The following is a 21,299-nucleotide window of genomic DNA, read 5'->3' on the forward strand; positions in this document are numbered from 1 at the left end:
TCTTCCATTATGACGCAAAACCATATAATACCCGGATTACAAGTGCATGGCTTCGTAAACAGAGTGCGGGTGCTAGATTGGCCTGCCTGCTGTCCCGACCTGTCACCAATAGAGAACGTGTGGTGCGTTATGATGTGTACAATACGTGCAACGAATGCCCCTGCAAAACAGATGATTTAGCAAAATTCTGTTTGCTAAACCTAACAAACTTGTGTCTTCAGTGCCCAAACAATTCATACTGTAAGTGTTATTAAAAGAAATGGTAATGTTACACAGTGGTAAACACTTGACTATCCCAGCTTGATGTTGCAATCATCTGATTTGAAATAGGAAATATATTAATTAATTATAAATAAAAAATTATATTAACAAGGAAAAACATAAAATAAAAATACTAGAATTTTCCATACTATCCCAACTTTTTCAGAATTGGGGTTGTACATCCAAGAACAGGTCATTGTGAGGGTATTGTTGCCAGTGATTCAGATTAAACATTTCTGTTAAAGGGGCTTTAACTAATTAACAATTAACTGGTTCTATTTCTGAGGTTACGAATCTCATGTTAATTCTGTAGTTACCACTCCATGACACATTTCAGTAAACTATGTTCACTTTGAGGATACACTCAAAAGACTGCACTGCCTACATGTGCTGCAATATGGTATTACAGTTGGACAAATGTAGTTAAATCTGTGCTGAATCTTCAGATTACATGTTTGTTCACATATCTGACCTCAGCAGTGCATGAGATTAAATGCCGATACATTCAGATTGCTCAATCAACAACACGTGTTAATATTGGACACTGCTGCTCTATTCCTGTTATTTATAGAGAAATCAAATTGTTTCAATACATCACAATTATTAATTCAAAATGAAGTCTGAATATGTGAAGAAAACTTCAGGTTATATAAAATATGCCAGGAAAGCATATTTAAATAGATTTGCATTTACCATATTTAATCAGTTCTTGATCAGTTCTGCTTTAAGTGTTTTTAAGAGGTTTACTATGTATAACTGTACTTATCGTCTGCTTTTGTCTGAACTAGTTATTAATTTATTTTTGTAATTACATTTTTTTATTGATTCCTACATTAAATAAAGAAGAGTAAAATATATACACATGGAATCAACATGTTAATCAGAAGGTCGTTGGTTCGAACCCCACGGCCACCACATTGTGTCCTTGAGCAAGACACTTAACTCCAGGTTGTTCCGGGGGAATTGTCCCTGTAATAATTGCTCTGTAAGTCGCTTTGGATAAAAGCGTCTGCCAAATGCATAAATCTAAATCTAAATTTAAACCCCACAACCACCCCTTCCCCTCCAAATCCACAACCCCGCCCTGACCCCCAACAAACATCCCTGTAGTCACATATGAGTATATACATATGATTATAAACACACACCAAAAAATAAAATAATAATAATCACACGTCCAGCAATGTCAGTTATCCGCCCCATTTCTCCATAAACAAATTCAGAGTCTGGGGCAAACTCGTCATCACCCCTGTAAAATCATCCTCCTTTCTTTTAGCGGGTGCTAATAGTTCCAGGGCAAGACAGAACAATAATAGTGAAAGAGGGAATCCCTGCCGGGTGCAATAATGTAAAATAATAAAATAATATGAAATTAATCCATTTGTTTAAACCGCCACTACCGGATGTCTATAAAGTAACTTAATCCATCCAATAAAAGTATTCCCGAACCTGTATATTTCCAAAACCTTAAAAAGATAATCTCATTATATCATATCAAATGCCTTTTCGGTGTCAAGTGAGATGGCAGCGACCGGAGTCTGATCATTCACCACTGACCTCATGATATTGATGAAACGCCTAATGTTGTCAGAAGAGCTACGGCCCCAAATAAACCCCACCTGATCTATATGTATAAGAGATTTCATAACTTTACTTAATTGGTTAGCCAGAATTGTTAACAATATTTTTACCCCTAGCTGGATCAGGGAAATTGGACGGTAACTCTTAAACTCGCTTGGATCTTTGTCCTTTTTAAGAATCAGACTGATCTGGGCTTGTGTCATGGTTGGAGGAATCTTTCCATTCTTTAATGATTCCATATAAACTTCTAACAAAAGTGGAGTCAGTTCTGTAGCATAAGATCTAAACATTTCAACAGCAAAACCATCTGGCCCTGGAGCCGTGCCTGTAGGCAAGGCCTTAATTACTTTGCCGAGCTCCTCCAAGGTTATCTCAGAATCAAGAAAATGTTTTTGATCGGTCGTCCATTTAGGGAGTTCTAATGGTTCCTCAAAGTTTTTAATATCTTCATCGGTAGATGAAGATGTGAAACTATAAAGATCAAGATTCTTTAAAAGCAGTATTAATATCAATGGCTGAGATAAATATTTCACCACCAGCAGTTTTCATGGAGGGAATGGTAGAAAAAGACACTCTATGCTTTATATATTTATCCAAAAGCTTCCCTTCTTTGTCCACCAACTCAAAGTATGACTGTCTTTCCCTAAATAGCCAAAACTCCACCTTCCGTGACAAAATAGTGTTATATCTGTATTTCAATCGTGTCAATTCTCTGAGGCCATCAGATGACATTCTGCACTTCAGCTCTGCCTCTGCACTTTTAATATTCCCTTCCAATTCCACAAGTTCTTGAGCTTTGGATTTTTTGATAAATGAGGCGTACTGAATGATCCGACCCCTAAGAACCATTTTAAGTGCCTCCTAAGCCACACCCACAAAGGATACTGAGGACCAGTTGATCTCCATATAAACATTGATTACATCTTTTAAAATTTGTTGGAATTCAGGATTTTGCAAAGGGATACATTAAAGCGCCAACTACATGATTTATTTTTCTCCATATTGTTATGATCCCTTGTTGTCTGCCCCATGTTTTGTGTTTCACTCGTCACTGATCACATTCCATGTCACGTTTTCCTTGTTGTCCGCCCCGTGTTTCACTGTCCTTGTAAGAACTACATTTCCCATCATTCCCGGCCCTCACTGCCAGCACTGTGTTATTGTCCACACCTGATTGTTATTTTGTCATTATCATTAAACCCTGCTGTTTCCTCCTTCATTTGTCAATCGTTGTTTGTTTGACTATTAGCGTTCCTTGTTCCATGTTCCATGCTCCTGGTTATTCCTCAAGTTTGTCAACGTTTACCCTTTATGTTATATTTCTGTGTATTGTTTTCTGCTTTAGTTTATTTTCCCATTGTGGACCTTTTCTTTCGTTCCTGTGTTTGTTTATTTATCATTAAACCGAATTTAGATCCGAATTCCCCGTCTGCCTTCTCATGCTTTCCACAAAAGTGTAACAGAACGTTTGACCAAACGATGGATCTAGCGGTTCAACAGGGCAACTACCAGCTGCTTTGCCTGAAGCAAGAGGACCGACCTGTGGAAGACCACATCCGCGACTTCCTCGAACTGGCCAATATCTCGGACTTCCCAGACTCCTCCCTTGTGGTTTTCTTCTGGGGCAATCTTAACGCCGCACTTAAGGAGCGCTTGCCGCAGGCGACGCGCGGTTGGACTCTCCGCGACTTCCTGGAGACACGGTCAGCGAGCCTGAGCCCACGCCTTCCCCGGTCAGCGAGCCAGAGCCCACGCCTGCCCCGGTCAGCGAGCTAGAGCCCACGCCTGCCCCTGTCTGCGAGCCAGTGCCTACAGCCTCAGACGTCAGTGAACCAGTGCCTACAGCCTCAGATGTCAGTGAACCAGTGCCTGCAATCTCAGACATCAGTGAGCCAGTGCCTGTAGCCTCAGACGTCAGTGAGCCAGCGCCTGTAGCCTCGACCGTCCCTGAGCCAGTGCCTGTAGCCTCGACCGTCCCTGAGCCAGCGCCTGTAGCCTCGACTGTCCCTGAGCCAGCGCCAGTAGCCATGACCGTCCAAGAGCCAGCGCCAGTAGCCATGACCGTCCCAGAGCCAGCGCCCCTCGAGCCTTCTAGGGCTCTGCCTCCCAAGTCTCTCGAGCCTCCCAGGGCTCCGCCTCTCGAGCCTCTTGAGCCTTCCAGGGCTCTGCCTCCCGAGTCTCTCGAGCCCCCTACGGCTCCGCCTCCCGAGCATCCTGAGCCTCCCGAGCCTCCTACGTCTCCGCCTCCAGAGCCTTTCACGGCTCCGCCTCCCGAGCCTCCTATGGCTCTTCTTCCAGAGACTCCCGAGCCTTCTAGGGTTCCGCCTCACGGGCCTTCCAGGGCTCCGCCTCTCAAGCCTCTCGAGCCTCTCGAGCCTTCCAGGGCTCCAGTTCTCGAGCCTCTCGAGCCTTCAAGGGCTCCACCTCTCGAGCCTTCAAGGGCTCCACCTCTCGAGCCTCCCAGGGCTCCGCCTCTCAAGTCTCTCGAGCCTCCCAGGGCTCTGCCTCTCGAGCCTCCCGAGCCTCCCAAGGCTCCGCCTCTCAAGTCTCTCGAGCCACCCACGGCTCCGCCCCCAGAGCCTCCTACGGCTCCACCTCCCTCGGCTCTGCCTCCAGAACCTTCCACGGCTCCGCCTCCTAGGCCTTCCTCGGCTCCGCCTCCAGGGCCTCCCACAGCCCCGCCTCCTGAGCCTCCAGGGCCTCCCTCAGCTCTGCCTCCTGAGCCTCCAGAGCCTCCCTCAGCTCCGCCTCTGCCGTAAGCGCCTCCTACGGCTCTTCTCCCAGAGACTCCCGCGCCTCCCTCAGCTCCGCCTCCCAAGCCTCCCTCGGCACAGCCTACACCTTCCACGGCGCCACCTCCCAAGCCTTCTACGGCTCCGCCTCCTGGTCCACCCAAGGCCTTACCACCTGAGTCTGTCACGGCTCAACCTGCCTCTGCTCTGCCTCCTGAGCCTCCCTCAGCTCCACCTCCCAAACCTGCCCCTACCCAGTGGACGCCCCCCCAGGCCACCTGACCTTGGCCCCGTCTCACACCCCCATAGACTGCCTGCGTGCCCCCTTCTTTCTGTCGGTTCTCCCCCTATTCTAGCTCCTCTCACTGTGAACATTTTTTGTTGTTGTTGTTGTTTTGTCGTTTTTGTTTTCTCATTCTTTTGGACCGTCTGGAATCCGGGCCTTTTGTGGGGGGCTATGTTATGATCCCTTGTTGTCTGCCTCGTGTTTTGTGTTTCACTCGTCACTGATCACGTTCCATGTCACATTTTCCTTGTTGTCCGCCCATGTTTCACTGTCCTTGTAAGAACTACATTTCCCATCATTCCCGGCCCTCACTGCCAGCACTGTGTTATTGTTCACACCTGATTGTTATTTTGTCATTATCATTAAACCCCGCTGTTTCCTCCTTCCTTTGTCAATCGTTGTTTGTTTGACTATTAGCATTCCTTGTTCCATGTTCCATGCTCCTGGTTATTCCTCAAGTTTGTCAACATTTACCCTTTATGTTATATTTCTGTGTATTGTTTTGTGCTTTAGTTTATTTTCCCATTGTGGACCTTTTCTTTCGTTCCTGTGTTTGTTTACTTATCATTAAACCGCATTTAGATCCGAATTTCCCGTCTGCCTTCTCATGCTTTCCACAAAAGTGTAACACATATGTGGCAACGCCTCTAAACTCACCATGGTGTGATCTGAGACTTATAAATTTCCAAATGAGCAATCCACAACAGATGAAATGAGGGACTTAGATATATATATATATAAAATATCTTATAGAATAAATCTTATGGACTGATGAAAAAAATCCCTACCAGATGGGTTCAAAAGTCTCCAAATATCTATTAGACTAAGATTTTTGCACATCCTGTGGAGCGTCAGTATTGCTCTAGGGAGCTTACACACTTTAGCTTCACTATGATCAAGGACTGAGTCCATCAAAAGTTTAAAGTCTCCTCCCAATATTATATCACGAGGGGTGCCAGCGGCTTCCAGTGGCAATCAACTTGGTGATTACCAAGTTCATCGGTAGATGAAGATATTAAAAACTTTGAGGAACCATTAGAACTCCCTAAATGGACGACTGATCAAAAACATTTTCTTGATTCTGAGATAACCTTGGAGGAGCTCGGCAAAGTAATTAAGGCCTTGCCTACAGGCACGGCTCCAGGGCCAGATGGTTTTGCTGTTGAAATGTTTAGATCTTATGCTACAGAGGTGCGTTGATATTGTATTAGCCTAAATCAACCTTTGCCCCTGAATTTCTATTAAAACAATATTGGCTCTTCCTAATTTATCATTAATCAGTTTGAGACATTTGAATTGTAGATGTTTACTTTTCAATGTAATCACACCCCTGCTCTTAATTGAGCCAGCACAAAAGAAAACATGTCCACCTCATAAATGCCCAAATATTTCAGCTTTCTGCGGGGAAAGATGCATTTCTTGAAGAAACACTAAATAATATTTCTTACATTTAAGAAAAGAAATTACCTTCCTTCTTTTTATGAGGTGCCCCAACCATTCACATTACACGTGGAGAGAGACAATCCACTCATTTTAATATTTGACATTTTGACATATTAGAAAAAATAGATTGTGTGTCAAAAACCAAATTTAAAGACTACATTCCAACATTAGAGCAACAAAGAAATCATGAACTTCCCCTAAACCAAAACAGAAAAAATAAAAATGTGTGCATTAACCCCGCACACGACAGCGCCAACCAGCGTACATCCCTTTAAACTAAAACAGTACATGTACTCCTACGAAAGTCCCCATGACAACTTTGCCATTGGATTGCTCAAGTCCGGTGCTGCTATACAGTTTTGTGAGACAGAATTACACAACAGAAAATAATCTGAAAACAAACTCCAGCCTATAGGTGGGATAAACACAAAGACGAGTAGATTCATGCACAGCTGTTCTGAAGTTAGACGAACTCCAGCCGCTAGATGGAACCAGCACACAAAGAAACAAAAAAGGCGCCCAGTTTCCTCGGACAGTCAAGTGAATGTTTAGTGAGTCAGGCTCACTCGGGTGATATACAAGAGCAACAAGTGCAACAAGAAATATTTCAGAAAACAAACTTCAACCAATAGTAGGCATAAGAACAAGTAACGTGCAGATTCATCCACAAACTGTTCCGAAGGAGTGTTACTCCACAAAACAAACTCCAGCCACTGAGCGGAACAAACAAAAAAAGGAACAAAGGAGGTGCTCAGTTCCTCGGATGGTCAATTGAATATTCAGTGAGTAAGGTGGACTTGGCCGCATAGACAGCACCACAGAATAACCTACTCATTCCATTGACTTTATGAATTACAATGCTTGCTGTGGGCATGTAAATATATTGCAGCCATCCTTAGTATAGTATATTCTCAATTTGGTCGGGAACATCAGTGCAATAGCGACCTTCAATTGATGTAATCGTTTCTTGCATTCCTTGAATCTATCATGTTTCTCTCTTGTTGAATTTGCAAAGTCTGGGAACAAGAAAGTAATCTCCGACATTTTTCCAGAATTGATCGGGCCTGTTTCCCTCAGCAGATCTCTGAGCCGGGACTCTGTGAGCTCGCTCGATTTCCAGCTTATAGCCTGTTATGTCAAGCAGACTCAGGAGGAGCTTGTCTAGGAATTTCACCATATCTCGACCTTCTTCATTCTCAGGAATTCCAACAATTCGGACATTGTTTCACCAGCTACGATTCTCTAAATCTTCCAATTTTTCCAAAACGCGTTGCAAGTCCACCTTGATCGCTAGCGTTTCTCAACATCTGCCACTAAATTTTGTCTCCATGGAAGTGATCGATCGACATATTACAGCAAGATCCTCCAAGTCCACTATGACCTTCGTCAGCGTCAACTGGCGAGCATGTAGGTGATGCTGACGAAGGTCGTATCCATTAATGATGGATAAATTATTAAATTAAACTCTCCTGCCGCACCATCCAAACCGAGTCCCTGGTCTGCGGCCCTGTCTGGGGTATCAGCTTGAGCACCTAAGTGTCTTTTAATATCTCCAGAGCCCGAGGATTTTTAATTCTTTGACATATTGTCTTCATAGAATAGTTATGGATCAGGGTGTTTGAATCTCACCGGTTTATGACATAAAAAGTATTAAAAACTAACAAAGTGTGCAGAGCTCGCCATTCACATATCCACCCTCACATGGCTCCACCAGTTATTAGTTTCTTGATGTTTTGTCATTGTACTTCATTTTATGTGTTGCAAAGCAGAACTAAGTGCTATACGTACTGTTTGAAAGATGCTATACAAAAGTATCATTATTAATAATATATAAAATATAAAGACAGTGAAAATGTTTCACAGAGCCGAATGGCTGCTAGAAAGACCAGTTTACAACAGATTACTGTTTCCTCCTTTAAGAAACCTGCAGATTTACAGAAAGTACTGCATAAACACACATGCACGTACACTTAATATATTCATGTATTATATATTATTTATATATTTGTACCTACCCACAAGCCATGATTTGTGACAATAACTGAAAAAACTATCAAAGGTTTTACGAATACATAAAATACGTGTCCTAAAATATATGTTACCCTGCCCCAAAATAAAAAAATAGCTCCGACACAAGAGGCAGTTCAAACTTAAAACAGTGGAATGATTTAGGAGGAGGAACATGAGGATGTTGTCATTGCGTGCGGTGAGAGAAACTGGTCGGTGTAAAGTTAATAAACTAAAAAAAAAATAACAACGTGATATTCGAGAAACGAATGCTGTTTAATAGCTTAAGCATAGCTCAGTGTCATTCACAGCAAATATATGAAGCACTATACTGTCTTATCAGAGACAGAACATAAGCAGTAGGAGGCATATTAGAAGATGTCCACTACAATGCAAGCCACATAAAATAATAGATGTTTTGATAAATGTTTAATTTGCATTGCAGAATAAGTGCTAATAAAAGTTATGGCAAACTCATCCCTTGTGTCTCTCATTTACCTTTTAATAAAATATGTATGTGTCAAAATGTTGGTTCTTTTAATTTTTTAAAGTTGAAATTTCATTCTTTAAATCTTGATGTTAAATAACGTTATGACACTTATTTGCTATGCACATCAGTGACTTTTTGGCATTCAAAATCCAATTAGTTAAAGTATTTTAGCTGCATAATAATAGTCAGCTGGAGCTGTGACAATTCTATGCGGTCCACTTCAAACACATTCAGAGTATGCCCCTCTATGAAAACGAAATGCCCCCAATACTATATATTCTGGTGACAGCCCTGCATTGGGCTCGTTGTGCCACAGCAGCGGCGTGCTGCATAAAAGAAAAGTTTACAATTTGCTGGTTACATGAGGATTTAAAATGGAAATAACCACACCATTGGAAAATAAAAAAAAAATGCATGAACACAGGGCCCGCTTTATTTATAACATGATCAATGGAAATGTTCCAACCCCCCAATGTTCAAGCCAAATCTACGCCCTTGCGCATGAACATGTGTCTGATATCAACATGAGGGACAGATCTGAGAGGCATGCATATTATAATCTCAGTTACAGATGCTCTAAAATAGCCTAACTGAACATCACGTTGCTTAAAATTAATTGCTTATAATTACAGTTTTTCTGAATTGCAAAATCACTAAACCCCATTCCCTTAACCAAATGCTCAGTGGCTTAAACCCATTTGTCGATTCAATCACTCTTATTGCAAAACTCGAAACACATTCTCAATCACTAACAGTGGCGGATTTAGGCATGGGCGACTGGGGCATTCTAATTTAGAATCACATGGAGAAATTCGCCATTTTGATATTTATACACATTAAGGGTCTGTCACATGACTCGCCTCAGCACTGCAGAATACACTGAAGTCTATGAAGTGACGTCACACCAAAGTGTTTTTCACACACTCCAACAATGTATTTGAGAGTAAGCAACAAGACATTTTTAACAACGGTCCAAATTTGTGGAGACATTGGACGTCTCATAATTTATTTTAATGAAATATTACCTTACCGTTTACGAATATCAGAGACCCCAGTTATTGAACTAATTTAAATTCACCAAGAAAACGCTTCGATCTAAACATAAACGAGTCCTTTTATTACTTGCTTGCAACTGCAAGCTTTTCTCTTCCAAATACATGTGTTCAATGTTTATTGTGCACACCTCTTTTTGATGTGGCAAACTCGTAAAATCGCCCCTCTGTGACACTTTCTGCAACTCTTGTCATGTGAAATGCGCTTTACAACGACGAAAGAACATGATTGAAACTCAAAATCATTATTATTTGTCTAATATTGTGGTCTTTTCAGAAAACATGTCAAGTTACATCAGTATGCTTTTTAATATCTTAACCTTCCATGCAGAAGGTATATAAAATGAAAAATAAATAAACAATACTAGAAGAAAAGCTATAATGTGCTTTATTAGAACACTAACATTAGCCCAAGAATGGAAAAAATTATAGATTAATTTTGAAACATATCGGCAGCATTCTCTTGGTTTGATCAATTACATAAATTGCCCAGATGCAAAAACAAAACAAAAAAATAAAAAATAAAAATTTCCAAACTATTGTTTTTAATAAATTACCAGACCATCATGCAAAACATTAAATTAAATAAAAAAAGGCCTATGTATTATTGCCTAATTATTGCCTATAATTTTCTATTATTGAACCTCTTTTACTGTAATTAAGCTTGCCCTGTAATTCTGTGAATGAAAAATAAAATACATTCTCAGAATGTTCTACACATTTTTCCCTCTATTCTCAATTGCTGATCTTCTTCATCTGCAAATGTATAACGCATAAATTATCCTATGGCTCTAAAATATATTTAAATGGCAATATTAACTACGCAATATTATGTTGATTAGTTCAGTTGGTGCTTTACGTCGTTAAAATTTCAGTCTCTAGTTAAGATCGAGATGCATTCGATTAGAATGTTGATATGATTATTCAAAGTAATAATAGAAGATATCCGTGTTACTGACCTTTAGATTTTCGGATTATCATCGTGTTTTTTGGACACGTCTTTTAGGATTCACAACAAACCTTTGATCTTATCACCTCTCCACTCGTGTTCTCCTTCGCCGTCCCGTCATTAATTTTCACAATATTGCCAGTTGACATAAGAATAGAGAGACGAGACACACGCATGTAGTTAAGTCAAGCTTTACCGCTAGCTTAACTCAATAATAGGGAGCATGAAAACAGAAAGTGAAACTAACCTTCGTGCTGGAAATCGAACATTACCAAGTGCTGCTAGATTTTAAATTAGTATTTTTTTTTATCACATTCTTTCTTGTTATATCAGAAATATCCTTCATTCCAATAGTGTTTAACACTGCTTAACACGGGGTGAATTATTGCATTAAGGTCCATTAACAGGTGTTTTGCCCATGACATTAGTGGAGCGCTCTTGGAGCGAGAGAAAACAACGACGCTCCGATTTTTTTCAAAAATCACATAAAACAGCATAAAAGTAATCCATAAGACTCCAGTGGTTAAATCTATATATTCTTAAGGGATATGACAGGTGTGGGTGAGAAAAAAATATACATTTTGAAGTCCTTTTTTACTATAATTCTTCTCCCTTACTAGTTGGTGTTGATATGTACAAAGAATACAAATCGCCAAAAACAAAAGTAGAAGATTGTGAAAGTGAAGATTGATCATCAAACGATGAGAGAAATGTATTTTTTGGATGAACTATTCCTTTAATTGTGAAAACAACTAGTATTTAGCTGGACCAGTGTTACATGTTATATGTGTTATAATAACTGTTATAGGAGGAGTCTTTATTACATTAATACAGCGCACAGTCACATGATGTCATCCTAGGACGGATGTGCGTATTACCTCACGTACCTGCTGATGGTCGCAGCTATAACGTAGGGGTTTGTTTCGCTCAATACATCTGTTATGAACACAGATAACTCTTATATATTACATATTTACAACCCCTTTTTAGTTTTCATCAGAGGATTTTTTTTACTTCTACACCATCAACAAAATCACACATAACCAACAATATATAGTATATAATGTATATGCACAAATTAACATGTGTCATCATGCATTAACACACTCACACACACACCGATAAACACATACAAGTACATAACAGCATACAAACACACTTGCATTCAGTTGTGTATGCAGAGCAACTTACAGAGCAATTGGGTCCTACTGGGTTGGATCCTTGCTCATGTGAGTAATAGTTTATCTCCCAGGGAATTGTTTTGGTAAGTATAAGAGAAAAAAATATCAGTGTTTGAAATGCTGAAGTGCTGCTTTGAACTGTATATGAAAATATTGGAGGTTTTTCTGCTTTATATCAGTCATTCTATATTCTTTCATGAGTTAAAAAGTGTCTCTCTCTCTCTCTGTGTGTGTGTGTCTCTCGCTTGGTGTCCAGTTGAATGTCTTTCTTCTGCTGCATCTGTTGTATGTCTCTGTGTTAGTGTGGACGTGTTTTAGAGTGTACAAGCAACCTTCCTTGCTGGATACACAACAAATGGTATGACAACACATTTGCTCACACATGTACATACACTCACTATAATGCAGTGATGCTTCATTGTCTAATAGAGATGACAGTTTAAACTGGCTTTTACTCTCTCTCAGCATATTCTGGAAGAAAAAAAGGAAGACGGTGTTAAAAAGACCACTGGACCTGATTTTTATAAGTTCTGGTGGCCACAATGTTCTGCATTCTTAGAGGCTTGGTGAGCAGAAACAACTTAACTGTGTTTCTTTATAACATTGTGAAAAACACTTAACATTTTAACTTGCATTGTATACAAGTAAACTAGCAAAAGCTGCAAGATGACTGACTTTATAATTTTAATTTGTCTCTAATAAACTGTGACAGCAAGGTAGAGAATCGAATTAAGAAGCTTTACGAGTGGTCTGAGGCTCTCATTAAAGCACAAATATTTTTTACACACCGATAAAGATGTGTGTTTGTTTCAGGTGGTGTTGGACTGCCCAGAAGAATGTTATTATGAATCTGCCATGAACTACGATCATACCTGAGACCCTTAAGCATACCCCAAATACAGTTACATATGCAGTAACTACTATTCAAATAACCACTTTTCAAATACAGTACTACTGTACAAACAAATACTGTAATATACATACACTGATAAGGGCGCTCCGTGATCCAATGCATTTAGATGCTGCTAAATATGCTGTACTCTGTACCGTGTTTCATCATTATGCAGTATGGGCTTCTTGTGCCTGGTTGTGATTGGCTGCCAGACATCAGCCTGGTGCATTCTGAGACAGTGGCACAGGTGAAGGTAACCATTTTATTACTTTCATTTCACATCCAAAACCTGTTAATCTTTAAGTTAATATCAGTGTAGCTTTTAGTCTCAACCGTCATCACCTTTATACTACTGGAGTGTAGGGAGAGATAGTGTGTGTGTATTTCTGAGACCTTGAAAATATGGTTTTGGACAGTCATTCTCAGCATGTGAAAGTTTCAGATGTAAATGGAGGCCCAAAGGCTCCACACCTACACAAAATATTTGTTTTTGCGTTACTAGTTCACGCATATCTCTACACACTCGGACTCCCTTCACATACCGTGTGCTTTCAGACCGGCTGACACTTTTCTTGACATTTAATGTGCTGTACTCACTGCTTCCTCAAGCGCTCAGCTACCGCTGCATCCCAAGCCCCACATTCTTCATCACATCACCTGCAGCACAGCACAGTCAATCTGAGTAAAAAGGCCTCTTAAATGCCACCGCACACGAGTGTTTGCTCTCAATTTCATTTTACATTCACTTTATGCACATTTGTAAAATGTAATTTAATAACGTTTTCTGGAATCTATTTGAAAACAGTAATTATTTTTTATTTTCTATTAACAATAGAGATTAATTAAGAATTTGATAGTTATCATTCGAGTCACTGTAACACATTATACCTGTGCAGATAATGTTTGCAAATGTTCATGTAGATCATTCAAATCCTAAATCTGTAATCAAAGATACAATAGTTAAAATAATCCTGGTAACAGACAATGTCTGCGACACTTACAGGCAAAACTCCTCAAAATTAAACATTGAGTGACTGTCTATTGATACTGAAATGAAAAGCAAAACTAGCCAGTTCTCATGAAGTTAATGTGAAAATCTTTGCAAATTAAAATTGTATGTGCTGCAGAACACATTTGGCTGCAGTTTCCCAGTGAAATGTTCAAAAGTGCAGTTTCCCCGCCAAAAGTGAGTAAAATGGTGTCGTAGTCATATGAGGTATTTAGGTGAATTTTAGATAGATGTTTTAATCATTAAAACATACCTCACTAACATAAAACTTTTGCCTCAACCTAACCAATATTGTTTTAAAATATAAATAAAATAAAATATGTACAAAAAAAAAAAAAAAAGACATCCTTACATAATCAACGCCTAAACCCAACCAATGTTTTTTTTTAAATGCAGAGGCAAAATTAAAAAAGCACATTCTCTGAACCAACCACGTCACAGTGTCGCTTCCATGTCTCTGTTTTGTCACATGACAGCTTGAGTTCAAGCCAGGGGCACGTTCAAGTTCAAAACGGTGCGCAACGTTTTGCTACGGTTTCCGGGTTGAACGTCATGTTTCCTGGAAACGGCGTGCACCGGTGTGCAACGGGGTTTGAGATGCGTTTACTCTTGTTTGGTGGGTGTGTCAGAACTGCAGTCCAATCAGCAGCAACATGTATATAAAGCACGCGGAATTAAAGTGAACTCACACAATGGGTTCAAATAAAGTATTTTACAAATGTGTTCGATGCAGCTCGTTTTACGCATCAACTGAGGATATTAGAAGACATGTTTGTCGTAAGTTTTATTGTAAAATATAGGATATTAACATAATGATGTAGTTGTTTAGGCTATATTTTTAGCTTCATTGCAAGTGTATGACATTTGGTATAGAAATAAACAATGGTAATTAAGTGCTTTTCCTAAAAATGAGAAAGAAAATACAGGGTATTAAAACAGTATGAACTACAAATCAAGTCAGTATGTGAGGCTAAATAGATGTTTTAGTCTGAATTAGGTAAGATGTGTGCTTCCATTTCAGTTTCAGCAATCCCTTTAGGACAGGCTAGTGCATCAAATGGGTCTAGTCAACTTCCACTGGGCCTACACATTCCTGCTGCACCACAGAAGTTGGCTCCTGCACCACAGAAGTTGGCTCCTGCACCACAGAAGTTGGCTCCTGCACCACAGAAGTTGCCTCCTGCACCACTGCATTTGCCTCCAGATATTACACCACTTAATTTGTCTGTTGCTGGACCATCACCTGCCTGTGCTCCAAAGTGGGCATCAGTGTCAGACCCCCAACACATGCCAAAAGGTACATTAAGTTCATTCCTTGCACAACTTTTCTAATGATATATTGTCTGTTACTTCTCTATTTAAATGTGTGCTTTAGATTCAAAGCCATGGACGCACAATGCAACATTGCTTTTAATTTCTCTGGCAAAGCAAATGGCTGAAGATTTTCAATCTCCTGTGTTAAGGAAAGTAGAAGTGTGGAAAAAGGTAGCTACACAAATGCAGGCAAAAGGATATGACTTTGGAGCAGAGGCATGTGACAATAAGTTCAGACAGTTAAAACACAGGTTTGTTTTGATACTGGCATTTGCATTATTTTGGGAGTATGGCCACTTGAAGACATTTGCTATTTCTGGGTTTCTCTTAATAGATACAAAACAATAGTGGACAGTAAGAAGACTGGGAGTGGTGCCAGCAGCTGGGTCTTTTTCTCATCAATGGAGGACCTCCTGGCTGATGATCCCAGTGTGGAGCCGGTCCTGGTCATGTCATCTTTTGCTGGTGATTATCTTTTCCATGTTAATTTTTTTTTGTGCCACATCAACCTGAATTAGCACACCAGATTCAAAGAAAATGTTATTCATGATTTACTAAAAATATTATGTAAACATTATTGGATGTTAATTGTAGGTTTTAATTAAATCACTCTGTGATGGTCTCACATTAGCATCCATGTTGGATACATAGTAGCTCCAATGTTGGCATCTATTTTTACTCCATAACTTGGTAGGGTTGCTAACAGCTTTATTTAAAGGATGTCTATTGTGTGGCTCAGGTAATTAGAATCTGGGTTAACTGGATGTTTAAAGAAGCTTTGTTGGTACATGACTCAAATTTAGAGGAGATGTGTCCATGTGAGAACCAAAAAATGTATTTGTTAGAGGCAAGTGATGTTTGCTGCCTTCATCATTACCATTTTAAGGCCACCAAGTTTAAACTTTTTTTTTTTTTTTTTTTCCCCACATAGAGGCTTCTTCAGGATCATCAAATTCACAACCTAAGGCATCAGCAGATTGTAGCAAAAGGAGAACGCGCAAGTCTGAAGCACCTGAGTGGTTTGAACAGTATGTCAGTGAGCAAAGGAGGCAGATGTCAAGTCATAAGCCTGCAAAAACGAGCAGTGGAAGTGGCAAGTGAACGTAACAACATCCTAAAAGATTTTGTTTCTGCTTTGACGAAGAAATGGCAATTTGGGTTTTCTCCTTTTTCTACATTCTGCTGATGGTTGGGTTCTATTTTGTTTGTTTAATTACATGATGTACAGTATATATGCTGAGAGATATAAATGCAATATTGATCACCTCACATTTGTGGCATTTTATTCATTATTTTACTTTCATTCTGTTATGAAACAAAAACTTCTGAAAACTTAGGTGTACACAATAAGAATGAGTTAAACATAAACTTTAATCATCTTCCACCAAAAATAAAGCAAGTTCATCCCTTTTTCTTTGACCTGAAGTATTTTCAGGGTATCCTGCTTCACAATCATTGTCATTGTTGCCATCCACTTCTTCACAATCCTCCATTTGGTGGCCTTCCTCCCTCAAGAGGAAATTGTGTAAAACACACGCAGCTGTGATAACCACTGGGACTTTTTAAGGTCTCCCATGGGCAAGTATTTTAGTCGTCTCCATTTCCCTTTAGAAGGCCAAATGCCCTTTCTATCACAACTCTGGTGGAGCTGTGGACTGTGTTAAATTTTTTCTGTCTTTGGGACAAGTGCCCATTATCTCTGTATGGTGTAATGAGAGATGTGCTGAGTGGGTATGCAGAGTCTCCAAGCAGGTGGTAGTCACTTCTCATCACATCCTGGAGATGGCTATTTAATGGGCAGTTTCGAAACACTCTAGCATCGTGCACAGACCCTGGCCAACCAGTGTACACATCCAGGAACCTCATCTGTGATGTACACACTGCTTGGAGTTGAATACTTGCATGTCCTTTCCTGTTTATGTAACTGTTTCTATGGAATGTGGGTGCTAGGATGGGAATGTGTGTGCCATCGATTACTCCAATGACTCCAGGAAAGCCAGTTTTGTCCTGAAAGCCATTTGCCAGGTTTGCAAACTCATCCTCTCTGGGCCATTGAATGTGTTGGTTACTCAGTGTACAAAGGACTGTGCAAATATCTGAAAAAAATATAATGAAGGGTTCCTTTTGACATATCAAACCGGTCTGCAACACCCCTGAAGCTCTCTTGGTTTGCCAACAACCAAATAGAGCACAGCAATTTTTTGGGGATGTCCAAGGTTCTGTTTACAAGGAAAGGACCAACTTTCTCACAGAGAGCCTGTAGAAAAGTATATGCAGCATTTATATTATAAGTTTCTACATCCCTATGATGCTGTAAATAAGATGAGACAAATCTTGCTATGACTGATGCACATATTGCTTTATACAGTGGAATTTGTAAGTAAATGTAATTAACATCAAAATAAATTCATTAAGAGCAAGTATTTTGTTTGCACATGTTTACTTACATTACAGGCAAAATAACTGAAATAATAAAATCACAGGTATAGATCTGGAACTTTTAAGTCTGTCAAAATATTTTGTAATTGCAATGTCTTGTGGTCCTTTCCTTAGGAAGGTTTGCTAAACACTGATTAAACGCTACACATCTCTATATATTTTGCTATTGAATTGTGAAGTGACCATTTCATAAACTTTTCTATACTCCTCTGATTATATTATGGTAAATATTACAATAATATAGCAAAACAACAGTGATCAGCAATAATGATAAGCAATAACAAAACAAGGTCATACAGATCATAACTTCTCTCGGAGGTAAGAAGTGGATTATCATTCACCTGAAATGTTTGTCTTTTCATCCTAAAATGCGAGGCAAATGTTGTATCACAATAATTAGGAACCACAGTTTCCACAAATCCCTTCACTCGATTGGGAAGTTCTCTCGTGTTCTGGGCGGCAAGTGCAGTAACTGTAACATCGGGCATATTTTGCAGTATTAAACACATATTTATACCGACTTCATCAGGCTCCGAAAATTCTTCACAAAGAATGGCCTTCTCAGCTGCCATACTATGGTTGCAACTCTTGCGTCATCAGAACAGTGCGTTCAACGCATCACCGTTTCTGTTTAAAAAACGTTGTGCAACGTTTTGTCGGCGCTGAACGCAGCCCAGGTGTCGGTACACGATCCGTTCCACCTGCACGATCCGTTCTACGCATGCGTAGTAGACGCAGTAGAAAACGCACATGCGCAAATGATAATTCTGTTTTGCGACGCTGATTTTGATTTACGACACTGCACGATCTGTTCCACGCATGCGCATATTTGCACCGCGAGACTTTCTATTCACTCACAACGAAAGAAAATGGAGCTCAGCGGAAGAAATGAGAAGTTTGCCCTTTACGCTGCCGTTAGACAATTTGGTTGACGGGTTGGTGGATGCGGCGTTGAAGAAGAAGTTCTCACGGTTTAATAGATCCCTGGCGTGAGTCAAACCCCTATCTAAGACAGTTTTCTTGGTTTAAACCTGATGCTTCTTGCAAGTCCCGAATTGATTTTTGGTTAATTTCTCATAGTTTTTTGCCTTATCAAACTATATCTAGTATATCGGCAGCTCCCCTAACAGATCACTGTTCAATTGAATTGATGATATATCATAAAAATAAACCTTTCCGTAACAAGGGTTATTGGAAGTTTAACTCTAACCTTCTCAGAAATGAAGATTATATGAAATTGGTTAAAGATACTGTTTTAAATATTTTTAATGATAATAGCTTGGTTTCCTGGACAAGTAAATGGGAATTCTTTAAATACAAAGTTCGACAGTTATCTATCTCTTATAGTAAACAGCTAAACAAATCGTATACTTTAAAAGAGACCTCTGTTATTAAAGAGATAAATGAATATTCTAACAAATTAATTTTAACGGAGGATTATAGATCAAGGTTGTTATTTTTGCAATCACAGTTGGATGAAATCTATATGAGAAAAGCTAAGGGAGCATACATTAGATCAAGAGCTAAGTGGATGGAAAAAGGGCAGAAAAACTCTGCTTATTTCTGTAGGTTAGAAAAAAAGCGGCAAGAAAGAAACTCTGTTAAAACATTAGTTATTAATGGGACAGAGTGTTCTAATTCACAACTGATAGCTAAAGAAATCGCCAACTTTTATCAGGATTTATATTCTTCATCCTCTTCAATATTAGACCCTAATTCCCTTTTTGAAAAAATTGGAGAATTTGTTCCTCATATAGATGATCAATTCAAAACGATATGTGATGCAGATTTAACAATTGAAGAGCTTGATTCTGCTGTTATGTGTCTGTCATTGGATAAATCACCTGGCCCAGATGGTATTACGTCTAATTTTTATCGCCATTTTTGGGATTTATTAAGGGAATTTGTTTTTGCAGTTTTTCAGGAAATTACTAAAGCCGTGGTTTTGCCTAATTCAATGAGACAAGGCCTAATCACACTTATTCCCAAACCAGGAAAAGACTCTAGATTGTTGGACAATTTGCGACCTATAACTTTGCTAAACACTGACTATAAATTACTAACCCACATATATAATAATGGATTGAAACTTGGTTTATCCAAAATTATTGGGGAGACACAAACTGGATTCATTAGAGGCCGATCTATACATAACAACATTCGATTGGTTTTGGACTTGCTGGAATATAATCAAGAAATTGAGGATGATGGGGTTATATTATTTTTAGATTTTTATAAAGCCTTTGATATGTTAGAACATTCATTTATTTTTAAATGTTTGAAAATGTATGGGTTTGGTGAATTTTTGTAATATTATTCAGTTATTTTACACAAATACCAATAGTTCAGTGGCCCTACCAACAGGTACTTCACCCAGATTTGATATCAAGAGAGGAGTTAAACAAGGTTGCCCGTCTCACCCTCATTGTTTATTCTGGCTACAGAGATGTTGGCTCTCTTAATTAAAAACTCAAGTATTAAAAAATTAAATGTGTTTGGACAGGAAATTATACTTAGTCAATTGGCTGACGATACAACATTATTTTTAAAAGGTCTTGATCAGGTTCCTAAAGTAATTGAGATAGTTAGCTATTTCTCTAAATTCTCAGGTTTAAAACTTAATATTGCCAAATGTGAAATTATTACCATACGTGAATGCCCTCTTAAAATTGCATATAATATTCCGATTAAGTCGACTGTCAAATATTTAGGCATAAACATTTCTAAGGATGAAGTCATGATGGAAAAGCAAAACGTCTGGAACAGATGGAATGAATGCAAAGGCAGGCTTGATGCATGGATGCAAAGGGATTTGTCTATCTTTGGAAGGATTTATTTAACTAAAATGGAAAGTCTCTCTAGGTGTATCTATCCTGCATCTTGCCTCTCTATTTCTAATAGAGCTATTAAGAACATTAATCAAATTAATTTCAATTATATATGGAGAAAACTTGTGCACTATATAAAGAGGGCACGACTTATACAAGATTATGAAAATGGTGGATTACAAGCCTTTGACTTCTATTGTATAAATGGTATGTTAAAGGTCAAATGGCTTAAACATTTTATAACAAATGAAAATAGTTTCTGGTTTTGCATTCCCAGAGGTATATTTAGAAAATTGGGTGGAATTGATTTTCTATTGAGATGTGATTATACTGTTTCCAGACTGCCAATCAAATTATCTTCCTTTCACCAACAGATTTTATTATATTGGAAGTTATTATATAACCACAACTTTTCTCCACATAAAATCCCAATATGGAACAATAGATTTATTGTTTCTAAATATAAGTCTCTATGTGTTCTTGAGTGGCTTGAGAAAGGTATTTGGTCAGTTCTTCACTTGATAGATGAAGATGGGAGATTGTTAACTTTTAAAGACTTTTGTGCTAAATATAATATACAATGTGATCGCAAATATTTTGAGCGTGTCTTAAATGCGATTCCAAAAAGTTTTATAAATCTTGTACAAAACACTTCTGTCAACATACCTGATGGACCTTGTGAACTTCCTTCTCTTCAATGGTAATGACCTCAGAGCAATGCTTCCCAACAAACTTATCCGCTCTTGTTTCAATTCTATAGTATATCCGACACTTCTGTATAATAACTGTGTTTTGCAATCTTATGATAAACAAACTATTAGAAAATTGCGAACAC

General features: G+C 39.0%; 1 protein-coding gene and 1 pseudogene across 2 annotated transcripts in view; one reads left to right on the forward strand and one right to left on the reverse strand.

The window, feature by feature from the left end:
• The window catches only part of LOC127622643 (homer protein homolog 2-like), a 43,909-nt gene extending 32,939 nt beyond the window's left edge, over positions 1-10,970 (reverse strand). For both annotated transcript variants that reach the window (XM_052096661.1, XM_052096660.1), the window contains exon 1: positions 10,812-10,970. The gene's annotated coding sequence lies outside the window, so the exon portion shown is untranslated. The remainder of the gene's footprint in view (positions 1-10,811) is intronic.
• A 532-nt stretch (positions 10,971-11,502) lies between these two features.
• On the forward strand, positions 11,503-16,755 carry LOC127623002 (transmembrane 6 superfamily member 1-like; annotated as a pseudogene).
• Positions 16,756-21,299: the final 4,544 nt, after the last annotated feature.

The sequence above is a fragment of the Xyrauchen texanus genome, chromosome 29, assembly GCF_025860055.1.
Source record: "Xyrauchen texanus isolate HMW12.3.18 chromosome 29, RBS_HiC_50CHRs, whole genome shotgun sequence".
NCBI lineage: Eukaryota > Metazoa > Chordata > Actinopteri > Cypriniformes > Catostomidae > Xyrauchen > Xyrauchen texanus.